This window comes from Triticum urartu, chromosome 3A, assembly GCF_056163025.1.
Source record: "Triticum urartu cultivar PI428250 chromosome 3A, HENAU_Tu73, whole genome shotgun sequence".
Taxonomy (NCBI): domain Eukaryota; kingdom Viridiplantae; phylum Streptophyta; class Magnoliopsida; order Poales; family Poaceae; genus Triticum; species Triticum urartu.
In genome coordinates, this window is record NC_141875.1 from 570878002 (window position 1) to 570898227 (window position 20226).

Here is a 20226-nt window from a genome sequence, read left to right on the forward strand (position 1 = left end):
GTTATTAGCGCGCAGAAGCCGAGGGGAACGATATTGAGTCGACGACCGGATACATTACTTAAAGAAGGGAACCCGCCTTGCAATGCCGAAGACAATTCGAGCGCCGAACATATCATCATTGAAGCCTGGTTCGGGGGCTACTGAGGGAGTCCTGGACTAAGGGGTCCTCAGGCGTCCGGCCTGTTATCCATGGGCCGGACTGATGGGCTGTGAAGACACGAAGACCGAAGACTATACCCGTGTCCGGATTAGGCTCTCCTTAGCGTGGGAGGCAAGCTAAGCTACCGACTATGAAGATTCCCTCTTATGTAACCGACCTCATGTAACCCTAGATCTCTCCGGTGTCTATATAAACCGGAGAACATAGTCCGGATAGGACAGATTCATTACCATATACTCATAGGTTAGACTTCTAGGGTTTAGCCATTACGATCTCGTGGTAGATCAACTCTTGTAACACTCATATTCATCAAGATCAATCAAGCAGGAAGTAGGGTATTACCTCCATAGAGAGGGCCCGAACCTGGGTAAACATCGTGTCCCCCGTCTCCTATTACCATCGATCCTAGACGCACAGTTCGGGACCCCCTACCCGAGATCCGCCGGTTTTGACACCGACAGCCATCCCTTGGCATATGTCGCACCCAACCCCCGACATTTGGCGCCCATCGTGGGGCGAGGTGCACCGTCGTTCGGAGACCTGTTCTGGACGGGAACCTTGTTCCTTCCTGGCGAGCGCAGCCAGCCCGGCTCACCAGACGGTGTCTGCGCCGATGCGCTACGCGGTGCGGAGTTCGCCTGCACGCCGAGCTTCCTCACCGATCTTGTTGGCGAGATTCGCCTCTCCGACGAGCCCATATCTGACGCGGGCACAGATGGCCCCAAGAGCCGCCTCGTCAGCCTCCTCGACCAGCTCCACGTCGCTAGCGAGCCGGCTGTGGACTTGGAGTCGGTTGGTTCTACCGACCCGATGCTTGTCGATTCCGACACGGCGTCGCTCGACGCATTCCCCACCAACATGGTGGTCTACGACGAACCGCTTCCTCGCGCGGAATGTGGTGGAAGCACCGTCATGGAAGTGCTTGTCATCAGCCATGGCGGGCACTCTGGCGGAGGTGGCCAGGATCCGATGCAGACGGCATTGCGGGACCTGGCCGCACCCATACCCGAAGACGCCGACGGCGAGGCGCTGAAGGCGCATTGCAAGGCGCTCTATGATAGCGCCCAGAAGCTGGCCATGATGAGACACCTTTCCGAGGCCTATCAGCGCGAGGTCGACTGCACCATCGGTGGCACGCCGGCTGCTGGCGAGCCCAGTCGCATAGGCGTCGTTCGGCAACGCGGGGCTTCCATCGCCAGCATGTTGGGGGCCGATCGCCCGACTTATGCCACGCCTCAGGAGAACATACGAGCCGCCCAGGCGGCGACAGCAGAGCTGGAGCACTTGGAGGGCGATGAGCGTCGCTGCATGATGGAGCGAGTGCAGCAGCTCCTTGACGCGGCTACTACTCAGCAAGAGGTCGTCCGCCGAGTGGTAGAACCCGTCTTGCAAGATAAGAATCAGCCGCCTCGCCGAGAGCATGGCGTGACCTCCCGGACGCCGACTGGCGGCGCCCGCGGACGATGAGACAAGGAGCCGGCTGCAAGCCGCAGCCGGACGTACATCACCATCGAGCGCGACCGAGACGGTCGCCCGTGAGCGGTGGAACGACCAGGCGACTACCAGCCTCCCCAGCACGGAGACGGGCGCGTTTCTCCGCCACCTGTTGATCACCCGACACTCGGCGACCGCCTTGGTCCCCGAGAAGGAGTCGGAGAAAATGACGCCCGCCACCAGATCGATCGCCTCAACCGATCCCTGGCACTAGAGGAAGAAGACGCGCTGGGCCTGCCCTGTTTCGGCCCCCACATCCGTGACGAGCCCTTCCCCAAAGGGTTCACACTCCCAACTGATACGCCCAAGTACACCGGCTCCGTGAAGCCGGAAGACTAGCTGGTCGACTACTCCACAGCCGTCAGCATCACAAACGGCAACAAGCGCGTTGCCATGAAGTATGTTCCGCTCATGCTCCAAGGCACCGCCCGGACATGGCTGAATAGCCTGAAGCCCCACATCATCAACAGCTGGGTTGATTTCACCGAAGCCTTCATCCGCAACTTCACCAGCACGTACAAGCGGCCACCCAAGCCTCGTCAGCTCTCCTTATGCGTCCAAGGCCCCAACGAGTCGACTCGTGACTACCTTACGCGCTGGGCTGAGCTGCGCAACTCCTGCGAAGGCGTGCACGAGGTGCAGGCTATTGAGTACTTCACAGCCAGGTGCAGAGAAGGCACTCTGCTCAAGCACAAGCTTCTCTGCGACGAGCCGACCACCCTCGACAAGTTGCTAATCATAGCGGACAAATATGCCACGGCCGACTCCTCGGAGATTCAAGTTGATGCATCCGGCAAAGTGGCTCCTCAAGCTCCTCGGACCCCAGCTGGTGACACCAGTCGGCGGCAGCAGCAAAACAACAACAAGCGCAAGGCGCCACAGCCGGCTCCTACAAGCCGGCAGGTGGCGACAATCGAAGACCAGCAGCCGGAAGGGCAACCTCCTCCCAAGCGTCAGAAGGGTGGCAAGCCCAACTGGCTGGCTTCCTTCTCATACGAGCAGACTCTCGATGGACCCTGCAAGTTTCACAGCGGTGCGAAGCCGTCCAATCACATCACTCGGAAGTTCCACTGGCTCACCAGGATCGCTAAGGGCGATGGACTCCTGCCTCCTCCGCCTGCCGGCCCGCCGCCTCCTCCTCCCCAGCAGCCGGCAGTTCGGCTAGTCGGCGCAATAAAAGATGAATATCCTAAAGAGCATGGAGCTTATGTCGTGTTCACCAGCGTGGCCGACGATAAGCACAACAGACGGCAGCGGCAACAAGAAGTACATGCGGTAGCATCAGAGACCCCCGAGTTCATGCATTGGTCTGAGAAGCCTATCAGTTGGAGCAGGGCTGACCACCCAGAGGTGATGCCCTATCCTAATTCTTATGCCCTGGTATTGGAAGCCACCTTCGTGTCAGAGAGGCGGGCTGCTCGTTTCTCCCGAGTGCTGATAGATGGCGGCAGCAGCATCAACATCCTATACCGTGACACTATGGAAAAGTTGGGAATCAAGCAGAGGCAGCTTCAGCCTAGCCGAACTGTATTCCATGGCATAGTCCCTGGCCTTTCCTGCTCACCAATCGGCAAGATCCAGATAGGCGTCCTCTTTGGAGACAAAGATCACTTCCGCCGAGAGCCAGTCTGGTTTGAGGTGGTGGACCTTGAGAGCCCCTATCATGTGCTACTTGGCCGGCTTGCTCTGGCCAAGTTCATGGCGGTCCCCCACTACGCTTACCTCAAGATGAAGATGCCAAGTACCAAGGGAATCCTAACCATGGTCGGGGACTACAAGAAGTCATCCACTTGTGCAGCAGACAGCAGCCGGCTAGCCGAGTCCCTCGTGATTGCAGCAGAGAAGCGGCTCCTTGACCGGGTTGTGGCAATGGCAGGCAAGCAGCCGGAAATGTCGCCAAACCCCAAGGAGTTGGAAGCTGAGGGCTCGTTCAAGCCGGCAAAAGAAACAAAGAAGATACCCTTGGACCCGGAGCACTCGGAAAGGCACGTTGTCATAGGTGCAAACCTCGACAGCAAATAGGAAAGCGAGCTCGTTGATTTCCTCCATGAGAATCGGGACATCTTTGCATGGTCTCCTAAGGACATGCCGGGTGTTCCGACGGATTTCGCCGAGCACAAGTGACATGTCCGACCTGATGCCAAGCCGGTCAAGCAGCCCTTGCGCCGCCTGTCAGAAGAGAAGAGGAGAGTCGTTGGAGAAGAGATAGCCCAGCTTCTAGCAGCCGGCTTCATTATGGAAGTGTTCTTCCCAGAGTGGTTAGCCAACCCAGTCCTTGTGCTGAAGAAAAATAAGCAGTGGCGCATGTGTATTGATTATACCAGCCTCAACAAAGCTTGCCCAAAAGATCCATTTGCTTTGCCAAGAATTGACCAAGTGATAGACTCCACAGCCGGATGCGAGTTGTTGAGTTTTTTGGATGCATACTCAGGGTATCACCAGATCAAGCTGAACCCGGCCGACAGGCTCAAGACCGCCTTCATCACACCATTCGGAGCCTTCTGCTACCCGACCATGATGTTCGGCTTGAGGAATGTCGGCGCCATGTTTCAGTGTTGCATGCAGAAGTGTCTCCTCAAGCAACTTGGCAAGAACGCCCACGTCTATGTGGATGACATTGTGGTGAAGACGGAGAAGCGTGGCACTCTGCTAGAGGACCTCAAGGAAACCTTTGAAAACTTGCGTCGCTTTCAAATCAAGCTCAACCCGGAGAAATGAGTCTTTGGAGTACCAATCGGCCAGCTTCTTGGTTTCCTGGTCTCAGCGCGGCATAGAGTGCAACCCTGTGAAGATCAAGGCCATCGAGAGGATGAAGGTACCCACCCGACTGTTGGATGTGCAAAAATTCACCGGCTGCTTGGCATCCATCAGCCGTTTCGTCAGTCGGCTGTGCGAGAAGGCTCTTCCCCTGTACCAGCTCATGAAGAAGACCACTTTTTCGAGTGGAATGACAAGGCGGGCGAAGCTTTTCTCCAGCTCAAGAAGGTGTTGACCACTCCGCCTGTCCTGGCGGCTTCGACTGCTAAGGAGCCCATGCTTCTCTACATCGCCACCACCAGCCGGGTGGTCAGCACAGTCATAGTTGTGGAGCGCAAAGAAGACAGCAAAGCACTACCAGTCCAGAGGCCGGTGTATTACCTGAGTGAAGTATTGTCCGTCTCCAAGCAGAACTACCCCCACTATTAGAAGATGTGCTACGGCGTGCATTTCGCCGCCAAGAAGCTGAAGCCGTACTTTCAAGAGCACCCAATCACTGTTGTCTGCACTGCTCCACTTGCCGAGATCATTGGAAGCCGAGACGCTTCGGGCCGAGTGGCCAAACGGGCCATAGATTTGGCCCCCTACACCATTTACTACCAACCTCGTACCGCCATCAAGTCCCAAGCACTGGCCGACTTCCTCGTCGAGTGGGCCGAGACCTAGTACCTGCCGCCAACACCGGACTCCACCCATTGGCGGATGCATTTTGATGGTTCCAAGATGCGCACCGGTTTGGGAGCCGGCATCATCCTTACCTCTCCCAAAGGCGACAAACTCGGATATGTGTTGAAAATTCATTTTGCCGCCTCCAACAACATAGCTGAATATGAAGCACTCATACACGGGCTCCGGCTTGCCAAGGAACTCGGCATTCGCCGGATCCTGTGCTATGGTGACTCCGACTTGGTGGTCCAGCAGTCGTCAGGCGACTGGGACGCCAAGGATGCAAACATGGCAAGCTACCGCTTCCTCGCCCAGCAACTCAGTGGATACTTTGAAGGGTGCGAGTTCCTCCATGTGCCATGAAATGACAATGAGCAAGCCGATGCCTTGGCACGGATCAGCTCCACCCGACAAGCAATACCAGTCGGCATCGCCCTACAACGCCTCCTCAAGCCGTCTGTCAAGCCATCACTAGAGTCAGACTCCATCTTCGTGCCGGCTCCTCCCGAAGCAGTCGGATCCGACTGGAGGATCCCAGCAGTCGGCCCGGGGACTTTGACAGGCGGCCCGGGGACTGCAGCAGTCGCACCCGGCCCGGAGACTTCAGAACCTGGCCCGGGGCTGCAGCAGTCAGCCCGGGGACTTCATCGACACAGCAAGCGGCAGCTGACTCCAACCCGCTGCCTCCCAGCCCAACCGCCCTCGTGCAAGTAGCAGTTCTAGCAGTCAAAGAAATAGCAGCACCTTCATGGGCGCAGCCCATCCTCAACTTTCTGGTAAACAAGGAGCTGCCGACTGATGAAATCTCGGCCCGACAAGTGCAACATCGAGCAGCAGCATACACCATTGTCAACAGAGAACTTGTAAGGCGCTGTGTCACTGGTGTGTACCAGCGCCGCGTGGAGCCGGAGAAAGGCCAAGCAATCCTCAAAGATATCCACCAAGGCGAGTGTGGTCACCACGCGGCTTTAAGATCACTTGTTGCCAAAGCTTTCCGCCATGGTTTTTTCTGGCCGACTCCTCTAGAAGATGCCAATGACTTGGTCCAGAAATGTAAGGGGTGCTAGAAGTTCTGCTCCAAGCCACATCTGCCAGCTTCTGCACTCAAGACCATCCCCATTGCCTGTCCCTTTGCCGTCTGGGGGCTGGGCATGGTGGGACCATTCAAGACAGCACGCGGCGGCATGACTCATCTGCTTGTCGTCGTGGACAAGTTCACCAAGTGGATAGAAGCAAAACCAATCAAGAAGTTGAATGGCCCGACTGCTGTGACTTTCATCGCAGACATCACCACCCGGTATGGCATACCACACAGCATCATCACTAACAACGGCACAAACTTCGCCAAGGGCGCCTTGGCTCGTTTCTGCGCAACGCAGGGCATCCGACTGGACTTAGCGTCCGTTGCTCATCCGCGGTCAAACAGCCAGGTGGAGCGAGCAAAAGGCCTCATTTTGTCCGGCATCAAGCCCCGACTGGTCGAGCCTCTGGAGCGTTCAGCCGGTTGTTGGCTCGATGAGCTGTCGACCATCCTCTGGAGCCTGCGCACAACTCCAAACAAGTCAACCGGCTTCATGCCTTTCTTCCTCGTCTACGGTGCCGAAGCCGTTATCCCGACGGACATAGAATTCTACTCCCCTCGAGTCACCATGTACACTGAGGAGGAGGCAAAAGAAGCACGGGAAGACGGTGTCGATCTGCTGGAAGAGGGCCGGCTGTTGGCACTCAGCCAGTCCACCATCTACCAGCAGAGTCTACGCCAATACTACAATCGGAAGGTCAAGCCAAGATCTTTCCAAGAGGGAGACCTTGTGCTCCGGCTAATCCAGCGAACATCCGGCTAGCACAAGCTCTCGGCACCTTGGGAAGGCCCCTTCATCATCAGCAAAGTTTTGGGCAACGACTCCTACTACCTGATCGATGCTCAGAAGCCCAAAGCACGCAAGAGAGACGACTCCGGCAAGGAGACAGAGTGGCCGTGGAATGCAAACCTCCTTCGAAGATTTTACAGTTGATGCAGTACGTACCACGCTACCTTTTGTATTAAGTAGAAGACTCCGGGTCCCCCGAGAAGATCTCGAGGGCTACCCTCTTTTATCTATATGATAAGTATTATGCCTATAAATGTGTCATTTCATTATTCCGCCTGGCACCGGGTTCGACCAGTCGGCCCAGGGGCTCGCCGCCTTGTACTATGTGGTGGTTCCTGCAGTCGAACAAGTAGTGTGTTGGCACCCAAACCTTCTCCTGCCATAAGCCACAGCTCGCAGAGCGACTGTCCGGTGGGCAGGAGTTGCAGAAAGGGTGTCCACACAAAAAATGGCTAAGGATAGAAAATCACGCACATAGTCCAGGCCGGCATCCCGCCTCATCGACCGGCTGCTGAGCAGCCGGTCGGCTGGCTTCTACTTAACTTGCTAATGCTCTAGTCGGCTAAGTACTTGCTCTCCCGAAAGTAGCTAAGTACTTGACCCAGCCGCAGTCCGCAGAGTGGCTGTTTGGCTGGCAAGACGGCAGCCAAGGGAGGGCGGCAAAGGAAAAAAGCCAAGGAGCAGAAAGCAAGAAAAGTCAGAGCTCGGCAAAAGCACAACTTGTGTGGAAGAATATTTACATGTCAAAAGGCCCTTGGCCAGCATTCAACAGAGTTTGAAATACACCCCGCGGGTGGAATTGTGCAAATTTAACAAAGTTTGTCGAGACTGATAAAGCAGGAAAAATAAAGATAAGTCGGCGGCCTAGGGAGCAGCAGAGGGGTCCGGCTGGCTGGCGGAGTCGGTAGTGCCGGTTGGTGGAGTGGACGGCTGGTCAGTCTCCGCTTGGTCGCCTCCAGCAGCAGTCGGCGCACTCGAGCGCGGCTCATTGTTTGAGGCACGGCCAGCTCTCGTCACTGGAGTCGATCATCTCGGCTGAGTCTTCGTCATCCTCTGCGTTCAGCCCGAACCACTCTGGTGGCGCCTCGGCACCGTTCTCAGCCAGCTCAGGAATGAAGATGCTGGTGTTGGTGTACTCGGCGATCGCCGCTGCCCGCCTGACAAGTCGCGCTCCACCGCCACCGGTTCCTCCTGGGCCTCCTGTCGAAACGTGGTCAACTAGGCTAGATTTAGCCCAGGATACCATGCCTTGACGAACTCCAAGGCCCGGCGCCCTCCAGCCCGGGCCGAGGAACCCTTCCAAGCCTCAAGTCGGCTGGCCGCCACCTCCAGCCAGTCGGCAGTCCGACTGGGAGTGCACGGAGCCGGCATGTCCGGCCAAAGGGCGGAGATCGCTTGGGCCCCGGCAAGCTAAATACGGTGCAGCATCCGATGAGCCGGTGGAAGGCGGGCCTGGATGCTGAGAAGCTATTCGCTAAGGGTCCGGGGGGCGTCGGCAGCGATCTGCACGCCTTCCGCCCTCCGTTCTTCACGATAAGCCTCAATAGCCTGGTTGGCGGCGTCAGAGTGGCCAAGAAAGAAGTCTGCTCAGGCAGAAAGCAAAAGAAATCAGAAGTCGTAAGCTAGAAACCGCCTCGATTGGCAGTCGGCGGCTCAAAGAAAGAAAAAGAAGAAAGCTTACCATCAACTATGTCTTCAATCCTGCCAAAGCCGGATTTCAGCAGCGCCTCCTTGTCGGTCCAGGTGGAGCGTTAGGTCTCGAACTCGGCGAGGAGACTGGACTCTTTCGCCTTCGCCTTCTTTCGAGCCTTCTGGAGAAGCTTCACCTGCTCCGTAAGTTGCTTGTCCAGTCGGTCACGCTCTTGAGCCAGCTCATTGCACTCCGCCGCCTTGGCGCGCAACGCGGTGTTGGTCTCACCCAGCTACTGTTGTAGGGCAGCGTTGGCCTCTGCAGGAATATAGAAAAGAAAAGACGTCAACAATCAACAAAGAAGAAGTGCAATTGTCGGGGAGATCCGGCCTGACTGCTCAGCAGTCGTCCCGAATCTCGGTGGCTACAGCCCGCGGGTGCACTATCGTGCCTCGCAGAGAAAGAAGTTATCAATAGTCAACAAAAAAGAAAGTGCAGTTGCTAGGGAGATCCGGCCCGACTGCTCAGCAGTCGGCCCAAATCTCGGGGGCTACAGCCCGCGGGTGCGCTGGCGCGCCCCGCAGAGAAAGAAAATAAGGACTTACTCCGGCTTTCCGACAAGTCGGCGGTGCGTCGGTCCAGCTCTCGGACGTTGGAGTTGAAGGTGATCGCGCGAAGGTTATGATAGTCCTATAATGAAGATAGCAGATAAAGTTAGCACTCAGAATTTGCCGATTAAAGTTCCGAGCCGCCTGCTCAGCAGCCGGCCCAAAACTCGAGGGCTACACCCAGTGGGTGCACTGGCGCGCTCCCACAGAGAAATGCAAGAATCAAAGATGAAGAAGCAAGAAACATACCCGAATGGCCGCTCGCGAGTCCAAGAATGCCCTGTTGCACTGTTGAAGAGCGGTGGCCTCGGCTCGGAGTTTGGCCTGGACGTCTAGGATCGCCTGGTTTAGGGCGCCTGTCCCGCCTCCACGCACCCACTCAGCAGGTGTGGCGCTGGTTGCTTCGGCATCCGGGACGGACGAGCTCGCAGCGCCGGCTTCCAGCGGTCGTGGCGTCGAAGCCGCCTTCGCACCTCGACGGCGTGATGGTGTGCGGGCCTCAGGAGTCGGGCCCGTCACCACCTCGTTTCTGGTTGGCGGCACCAGCGGGGCAGCCGGCTGTTTGTCCCGCGCTCCTCCAGACGGCGGCGGCGGAGGCACGACTACATGCGGCATGACGACATCGCCGCCTTCCCTCTCCATGACCGGATGCTCGTCACCGGCTCCCCCAGTCGGCGTCGTGAACTCTAGTGGTGGCGGCTTCGGAGTTCAAGGGAACGACGAATATCGGTGCCTGACGGTGCGCGGCTTCTTCACCGCGGCATCGGCCTCAGCCTCCGCCTTGTCCGCCTCCGCCTTCTCCCTGCGGGCGGCTTCCTGCTCCTCGCGCGCCTCCTACGCGTTTCATTCCTGCGCCTCCGGGAGGTCGGCTGCAGGGTCGATTCGCCGGGTGGTGGTAGAGGTCTCCGCCGACCCAATGACGGAGGCGGCGGCCGACTTCTCAAGAGAGAGCGGGGCCCTAAGTCAAGAAAAATAAAGCAAGGAAGCTCGGGCGGAACCAACAAGAAAAGAAAGCACAAGGAAATGACACTTACGCCGACACCATAGGAGGCGCCTTCGGAAGCTTCTAGAACTTGGCCGCCTTCGCGGCGGCCTCCTTCTGCCTGGTCGCGGCGGTCGGGTTCTTGGTCTTCTTCATCACGCTGCCGAACAAGACGGCGCCTTGTTTACGCTTGCGCGTGCCTCCCTGAGCAACCGGCTCGGTGGGGGGGCCCACGTCCGCCTTGCAGGTGCCTCGCGCATGGCGCGGCTCGTCCTCATCATCATCATCATTGGGCCAGGTCTCGAGGCCGCCTCCTTCTTTGGAGCCGCCTGCTACATCGCCGCCGTCTATGGTGTCGTCTTCCAGGGCGGTCGCCCCCAAGTCGGGGTCGTCCACGTCGCTCACCTCTCGGTTCGGCTGGTAGCCTCCACCCGGCCCCACAACGGCGGCCGTCGCCGGAGACATGTACATCTGCGTTCAAAGGACCGACTATTCAAGACCAGAACCAAGGCAAGTACTAAAAAGGAAAGAGTTGAAGAACTTACAGCAGGCGGCGGGTTGGCGCGACAGTATGGCCGCTTGCCGAACCGCCAAGACCCTTCCGACGGCTTGAGGTCGGAGATCTCGTTCACCATACGGGCAACCTCGGCGGTCGGCATGTCCCTCATACACATCCGGTTTGGGTCGCGGTGCCCGCTCATCCGACAGATCAGATGAGGCCGGCCTTGGAGCGGGAGAACCCGGCGCACGACGAACGCGACCAGCAGGTTGGACGCCTTGAGGCCTTCCTCATCAGTAAGCACCCAGAGCCGGTTGACGGCGGCGATGGCGTCGGCCGACATGGGCTTCGGCTTGTAGCCCCAGTTGGCCCGAGGTTCGGCCGGAGGGCCGGCTTCGTAGGGCGGCAGGTTGATGAAGTCGATGGTCGAGTCGACATTCTCCATGTAAAAATATGATTTATGCCACAGTTTGACTGACTGTGACAGCTTGATGGCGGGGAAGGCATTCTTCGCAGACGGACGGTGCACCTCGACGAAGGCGCCGCACTGGGCCGCCTTCTCCTTGGCAGAGGTGCCCAATTTGGTGTAGAAGAACGCTCCCCACAACTCGATGGTGGGGAGGATGCCGAGGTAGCCCTCACACATCGTGACGAAGGCGGACAGCAATGTCACGGTGTTGGGCGTCAGATGATGAGGTTGGAGATGATAGAAGTCGAGGAAGGAACGGAGGAACCCACTTGCCGGCAGGCCGAAGCTGCGGAGGAAGTGCAAGCGGAAGATAACCCGCTCGCCTCCTGTCGGCGCCGGCGAGATCTCCTTCTTCGGTGGCACGCGCACCTTGACGAAGCCCGCGCCGGGCAGCCGCCGTGTGGCGCGAAGGAAGGCGAGATGGTCATCGATCACAAGCGAGCCGTCCCAATCCCCTCCCCGTTCGCGCGCCATGGATTTCAGGCTGGACGGAGAGATGGCGCGGCGGTGGGGCAAAGACCGCGGCAAAGCAAGAGGTTTGGGGCGGAGGAGATCGACGGCGACGAGCTATGGCAGTGCTTCGGCAAAGCGTAGGAGTGTGGCGGCAGCAAGAGGAGGAGAAGGATGGAAATGGCAAAGGGAGAGGAGGGCGCGCGTGCTCTGTCGCTCTCCCTCCTCCCCCTACTTATAGCCCCTGGGCTACGAAGCCGAGGGGGCGGGGAGTGGGATCGTGGGATAAACTGCACCCACGACCCCGAGATTATTGCGCGCAGTAACTCCGCATAGAATCGCAACCGCACGCCTCGGCCGCAGCGGATCCGCTCGCGTGCCGAGGCCCAGTAATGGCGGGCCCAGCCTGCTGTCGCGTCCCATCATGCGCGTGGGCTGGCAGGCTGACCCGGCTAGTTGGTGCCGTGTGGCGTGCTCGCAGCGGGCGGCGGGCCTAGAGGCCTAGCAAGCATGCCACCTGGTTCCCGCCTTGGTGTTTCAAAAATTATCAGATGAGCCCGCCTGGTCGCGGTCGGCTCCCAGTAGGCTGCATACCAGGAGACGGACAAAGCATTCAACAAGAGCACTCGGAGAAGGAAACTGCTGAGGCACCTTGACTTATCAGCCGCGACGCCTCACCAGCTTCGGGGACTACTGTCGGAGTAATGGGCCACGGGTAGCCTAACCCAGGTCCCTGACCATTTCAAGACATCGGGGCCGGCTGCGCCCCTCAAGCATCAAGGATAAAGCGCCGCCTTCTGGTGGCCGGCTGGCTCATGCGGCCGGCTGCCAGAAGACGGACAAGCACCAGAAGACGGCCTCAAGACGGGCCGACTCCTAGCAGGCGGCCTCCAGAGAGGCCAGCTCCTAGCAGGCGGCCCATGACGTCCTCAAAGTCTGCACCCCCATTAAGAAGACAAGACAGGGTGTGGCTACAGTATAGCCCATCACCCCCATATCCAGGGCAAGGCGCGGCCACAGTGCCCCGTACAGGCGAAGATCTCCGCACAGCATGGCACTATTTGTTGGGGAACGTAGTAATTTCAAAATTTTCCTACGCACACGCAAGATCATGGTGATGCATAGCAACGAGAGGGGAGAGTGTTGTCTACGTACCCACGCAGACCGACTGCGGAAGCGTTGACGCAACGTAGAGGAAGTGGTCGTACGTCTTCCCGATCCGACCGATCCAAGCACCGTTACTCCGGCACCTCCGAGTTCTTAGCACACGTACAGCTCGATGACGATCCCCGGGCTCCGATCCAGCAAACGTCGTGGAGGAGTTCCGTCAGCACGACGGCGTGGTGACGATCTTGATGTTCTACCGTCGCAGGGCTTCGCCTAAGCACCGCTACAATATAATCGAGGTGGAATATGGTGGCAGGGGGCACCGCACACGGCTAAGGAACGATCTCAAGGATCAACTTGTGTGTTCTAGGGTGCCCCCTGCCTCCGTATATAAAGGAGCCAAGGGGGAGGGGGCGGCCGGACAAGGAGGGCGCGCCAAGGGAGTCCTACTCCCTCTGGGAGTAGGATTCCCCCCCCCCCAATCCTAGTTGGAATAGGATTCCTCGAGGGGGGAAAGAGAGAGAGGGGGCCGGCCACCTCTCCTTGTCCTAATAGGACTAGGGGAGGGGGGAGGCGCGCGGCCCACCTTGGGCTGCCCCTTTCTCCTTTCCACTAAAGCCCACTAAGGCCCATATAGCTCCCGGGGGGTTCCGGTAACCTCCCGGTACTCCGGTAAAATCCCGATTTCACCCGGAACACTTCCGATATCCAAACATAGGCTTCCAATATATCAATCTTTATGTCTTGACCATTTCGAGACTCCTCGTCATGTCCATGATCACATCCGGGACTCCGAACAATCTTCGGTACATCAAAATGCATAAACTCATAATAACTGTCATCGTAACGTTAAGCGTGCGGACCCTACGGTTCGAGAACAATGTAGACATGACCGAGACACGTCTCCGGTCAATAACCAATAGCGGGACCTGGATGCCCATATTGGCTCCTACATATTCTACGAAGATCTTTATCGGTCAGACCGCATAACAACATACGTTGTTCCCTTTGTCATCGGTATGTTACTTGCCCGAGATTCGATCATCGGTATCCAATACCTAGTTCAATCTCGTTACTGGCAAGTCTCTTTACTCGTTCCGTAATACATCATCCCGCAACTAACTCATTAGTTGCAATGCTTGCAAGGCTTATGTGATGTGCATTACCGAGAGGGCCCAGAGATACCTCTCCGACAATCGGAGTGACAAATCCTATTCTCGAAATACGCCAACCCAACATCTACCATTGGAGACACCTGTAGAGCTCCTTTATAATCACCCAGTTACGTTGTGACGTTTGGTAGCACACAAAGTGTTCCTCCGGCAAACGGGAGTTGCATAATCTCATAGTCATAGGAACATGTATAAGTCATGAAGAAAGCAATAGCAACATACTAAACGATCGGGTGCTAAGCTAATGGAATGGGTCATGTCAATCAGATCATTCAACTAATGATGTGACCTCGTTAATCAAATAACAACACTTTGTTCATGGTTAGGAAACATAACCATCTTTGATTAACGAGCTAGTCAAGTAGAGGCATACTAGTGACACTAAGTTTGTCTATGTATTCACACATGTATTATGTTTCCGGTTAATACAATTCTAGCATGAATAATAAACATTTATCATGATATAAGGAAATAAATAATAACTTTATTATTGCCTCTAGGGCATATTTCCTTCAGTCTCCCACTTGCACTAGAGTCAATAATCTAGATTACACAGTAATGATTCTAACACCCATGGAGCCTTGGTGCTGATCATGTTTTGCTCGTGGAAGAGGCTTAGTCAACGGGTCTGCAACATTCAGATCCGTATGTATCTTGCAAATCTCTATGTCTCCCACCTGGACTAGATCCCGGATGGAATTGAAGCGTCTCTTGATGTGCTTGGTCCTCTTGTGAAATCTGGATTCCTTTGCCAAGGCAATTGCACCATTATTGTCACAAAAGATTTTCATTGGACCCGATACACTAGGTATGACACCTAGATCGGATATGAACTCCTTCATCCAGACTCCTTCGTTCGCTGCTTCCGAAGCAGCTATGTACTCTGCTTCACATGTAGATCCCGCTACGACGCTTTGTTTAGAACTGCACCAACTGACAGCTCCACCGTTTAATGTAAACACGTATCCGGTTTGTGATTTAGAATCGTCCGGATCAGTGTCAAAGCTTGCATCAACGTAACCTCTTACGGTGAGCTCTTTGTCACCTCCATATATGAGAAACATATCCTTAGTCCTTTTCAGGTATTTCAGGATGTTCTTGACCGCTGTCCAGTGATCCATTCCTGGATTACTTTGGTACCTCCCTGCTAAACTTATAGCAAGGCACACATCAGGTCTGGTACACAGCATTGCATACATGATAGAGCCTATGGCTGAAGCATAGGGAACATCTTTCATTTTCTCTCTATCTTCTGCAGTGGTCGGGCTTTGAGTCTTACTCAATTTCACACCTTGTAACACAGGCAAGAACCCTTTCTTTGCTTGATCCATTTTGAACTTCTTCAAAACTTTGTCAAGGTATGTGCTTTGTGAAAGTCCAATTAGGCATCTTGATCTATCTCTATAGATCTTAATGCCTAATATATAAGCAGCTTCACCGAGGTCTTTCATTGAAAAACTCTTATTCAAGTATCCCTTTATGCTATCCAGAAATTCTATATCATTTCCAATCAGTAATATGTCATCTAGATATAATATCAGAAATGCTACAGAGCTCCCACTCACTTTCTTGTAAATACAGGCTTCTCCAAAAGTCTGTATAAAACCAAATGCTTTGATCACACTATCAAAACGTTTATTCCAACTCCGAGAGGCTTGCACCAGTCCATAAATGGATCGCTGGAGCTTGCATACTTTGTTAGCTCCCTTTGGATCGACAAAACCTTCTGGTTGCATCATATACAACTCTTCTTCCAGAAATCCATTCAGGAATGCAGTTTTGACATCCATCTGCCAAATTTCATAATCATAAAATGCGGCAATTGCTAACATGATTCGGACAGACTTAAGCATCGCTACGGGTGAGAAGGTCTCATCGTAGTCAATCCCTTGAACTTGTCGAAAACCTTTTGCGACAAGTCGAGCTTTATAGACAGTAATATTACCGTCAGCGTCAGTCTTCTTCTTGAAGATCCATTTATTCTCAATTGCTTGCCGATCATCGGGCAAGACAACCAAAGTCCATACTTTGTTCTCATACATGGATCCCATCTCAGATTTCATGGCTTCAAGCCATTTTGCGGAATCTGGGCTCACCATCGCTTCTTCATAGTTCGTAGGTTCATCATGATGTAGTAGCATGACTTCCAGAACAGGATTACCGTACCACTCTGGTGCGGATCTCACTCTGGTTGATCTACGAGGTTCAGTAGTATCTTGATCTAAAGTTTCATGATCATCATCATTAGCTTCCTCACTAACTGGTGTAGGTGTCACTGAAACAGTTTTCTGTGAAGTACTACTTTCCAATAAGGGAGCAGGTACAGTTACCTCGTCAAGTTCTACTTTCCTCCCACTCACTTCTTTCGAGAGAAACTCCTTCTCTAGAAAGGATCCATTCTTAGCAACGAATGTCTTGCCTTCGGATCTGTGATAGAAGGTGTACCCAACAGTCTCCTTTGGGTATCCTATGAAGACACATTTCTCCGATTTGGGTTCGAGCTCATCAGGTTGAAGCTTTTTCACATAAGCATCGCAGCCCCAAACTTTAAGAAACGACAACTTTGGTTTCTTGCCAAACCATAGTTCATAAGGCGTCGTCTCAACGGATTTTGATGGTGCCCTATTTAACGTGAATGCGGCCGTCTCTAGAGCATAACCCCAAAATGATAGTGGTAAATCTGTAAGAGACATCATAGATCGCACCATATCTAATAAAGTACGATTACGACGTTCGGACACACCATTACGCTGTGGTGTTCCGGGTGGCGTGAGTTGCGAAACTATTCCACAATTTTTCAAATGTACACCAAACTCGTAACTCAAATATTCTCCTCCACGATCAGATCGTAGAAACTTTATTTTCTTGTTACGATGATTTTCAACTTCACTCTGAAATTCTTTGAACTTTTCAAATGTTTCAGACTTATGTTTCATTAAGTAGATATACCCATATCTGCTTAAATCATCTGTGAAGGTGAGAAAATAACGATATCCGCCACGAGCCTCAATATTCATCGGACCACATACATCTGTATGTATGATTTCCAACAAATCTGTTGCTCTCTCCATAGTACCAGAGAACGGTGTTTTAGTCATCTTGCCCATGAGGCACGGTTCGCAAGTACCAAGTGATTCATAATCAAGTGGTTCCAAAAGCCCATCAGTATGGAGTTTCTTCATGCGTTTTACACCGATATGACCTAAACGGCAGTGCCACAAATAAGTTGCACTATCATTATCAACTCTGCATCTTTTGGCTTCAACATTATGAATATGTGTATCACTACTATCGAGATTCATCAAAAATAGACCACTCTTCAAAGGTGCATGGCCATAAAAGATATTACTCATATAAATAGAACAACCATTATTCTCTGATTTAAATGAATAACCGTCTCGCATCAAACAAGATCCAGATATAATATTCATGCTCAACGCAGGCACCAAATAACAATTATTTAGGTCTAATACTAATCCCGAAGATAGATGTAGAGGTAGCGTGCCGACCGCGATCACATCGACTTTGGAACCATTTTCCACGCGCATCGTCACCTCGTCCTTCGCCGGTGTTCGCTTAATCCGTAGTCCCTGTTTCGAGTTGCAAATATTAGCAACTGAACCAGTATCAAATACCCAGGTGCTACTACGAGCTCTAGTAAGGTACACATCAATAACATGTATATCACATATACCTTTGTTCACCTTGCCATCCTTCTTATCCGCCAAATACTTGGGGCAGTTCCGCTTCCAGTGACCAGTCTGCTTGCAGTAGAAGCACTCAGTTTCAGGCTTAGGTCCGGACTTGGGTTTCTTCTCCTGAGCAGCAACTTGCTTGCCGTTCTTCTTGAAGTTCCCCTTTCTTCTTCCCTTTGCCCTTTTTCTTGAAACTAGTGGTCTTGTTAACCATCAACACTTGATGCTCCTTCTTGATTTCTACCTCCGCAGCTTTCAGCATTGCGAAGAGCTCGGGAATAGTCTTGTTCATCCCTTGCATATTATAGTTCATCATGAAGCTCTTGTAGCTCGGTGGCAGTGATTGGAGAATTCTGTCAATGACGCAATCATCTGGAAGATTAACTCCCATCTGAATCAAGTGATTATTATACCCAGACATTTTGAGTATATGCTCACTGACAGAACTGTTCTCCTCCATCTTGCAGCTATAGAACTTATTGGAGACTTCATATCTCTCAATCCGGGCATTTGCTTGAAATATTAACTTCAACTCCTGGAACATCTCATATGCTCCATGACGTTCAAAACGTCGTTGAAGTCCCGATTCTAAGCCGTAAAGCATGGCATACTGAACTATCGAGTAGTCATCAGCTTTGCTCTGCCAGACGTTCATAACATCTGGTGTTGCTCCAGCAGCAGGCCTGGCACCTAGCGGTGCTTCTAGGACGTAATTCTTCTGAGCAGCAATGAGGATAATCCTCAAGTTACGGACCCAGTCCGTGTAATTGCTACCATCATCTTTCAACTTTGCTTTCTCAAGGAACGCATTAAAATTTAACGGAACAACAGCACGAGCCATCTATCTACAACCAACATAAACAAGCAAGATACTATCAGGTACTAAGTTCATGATAAGTTTAAGTTCAATTAATCAAATTACTTAAGAACTCCCACTTAGATAGACATCCCTCTAATCCTCTAAGTGATCACGTGATCCAAATCAACTAAACCATAACCGATCATCACGTGAGATGGAGTAGTTTTCAATGGTGAACATCGTTATGTTGATCATATCTACTATATGATTCACGCTCGACCTTTCGGTCTCCGTGTTCTGAGGCCATATCTGCATATGCTAGGCTCGTCAAGTTTAACCTGAGTATTCTGCGTGTGCAAAAACTGGCTTGCACCCGTTGTAGATGGACGTAGAGCTTATCACACCCGATCATCACGTGGTGTCTGGGCACGACGAACTTTGGCAACGGTGCATACTCAGGGAGAACACTTCTTGATAATTTATTGAGAGATCATCTTATAATGCTACCGTCAATCAAAGCAAGATAAGATGCATAAAAGATAAACATCACATGCAATCAATATAAGTGATATGATATGGCCATCATCATCTTGTGCCTGTGATCTCCATCTCCGAAGCACCGTCATGATCACTATCGTCACCGGCGCGACACCTTGATCTCCATCGTAGCATCGTTGTCCTCTCGCCAATCTTATGCTTCCACGACTATCGCTACCGCTTAGTGATAAAGTAAAGCATTACATCGCGATTGCATTGCATACAATAAAGCGACAACCATATGGCTCCTGCCAGTTGCCGATAACTCGGTTACAAAACATGATCATCTCATACAATAAAATTCATCATCATGCCTTGACCATATCACATCACAACATGCCCTGCAAAAACAAGTTAGACGTCCTCTACTTTGTTGTTGCAAGTTTTACGTGGCTGCTACGGGCTTAAGCAAGAACCAATCTCACTTACGCATCAAAACCACAACGATAGTTTGTCAATTTGACTCCGTTTTAACCTTCGCAAGGACCGGGCGTAGCCATACTCGGTTCAACTAAAGTTGGAGAGACAGTCGCCCGCAAGCCACCTATGTGCAAAGCACGTCGGGGAAACCGATCTCGCGTAAGCGTACGCGTAATGTTGGTCCGGGTCGTCTCGTCCAACAATACCGCTGAACCAAAGTATGACATGCTGGTAGGCAGTATGACTTATATCGCCCACAACTCACTTGTGTTCTACTCGTGCATATAACATCAACATATAAAACCTAGGCTCTGATGCCACTGTTGGGGAACGTAGTAATTTCAAAATTTTCCTACGCACACGCAAGATCATGGTGATGCATAGCAACGAGAGGGGAGAGTGTTGTCTACGTACCCACGCAGACCGACTGCGAAAGCGTTGACGCAACGTAGAGGAAGTAGTCGTACGTCTTCCCGATCCGACCGATCCAAGCACCGTTACTCCGGCACCTCCGAGTTCTTAGCACACGTACAGCTCGATGACGATCCCCGGGCTCCGATCCAGCAAAGCGTCGGGGAGGAGTTCCGTCAGCACGACGGCGTGGTGACGATCTTGATGTTCTACCATCGCAGGGCTTCGCCTAAGTACCGCTACAATATAATCGAGGTGGAATATGGTGGCAGGGGGCACCGCACATGGCTAAGGAACGATCTCAAGGATCAACTTGTGTGTTCTAGGGTGCCCCCCTGCCTCCGTATATAAAGGAGCCAAGGGGGAGGGGGCGGCCGGCCAAGGAGGGCGCGCCAAGGGAGTCCTACTCCCTCTGGGAGTAGGATTCCCCCCCCCCCCCCAATCCTAGTTGGAATAGGATTCCTCGAGGGGGGAAAGAGAGAGAGGGGGCCGGCCACCT

General features: G+C 53.4%; 1 pseudogene; it reads right to left on the reverse strand.

The window, feature by feature from the left end:
- Positions 1–10216: 10216 nt before the first annotated feature.
- Positions 10217–11610, reverse strand: LOC147980567 (uncharacterized; annotated as a pseudogene).
- Positions 11611–20226: the final 8616 nt, after the last annotated feature.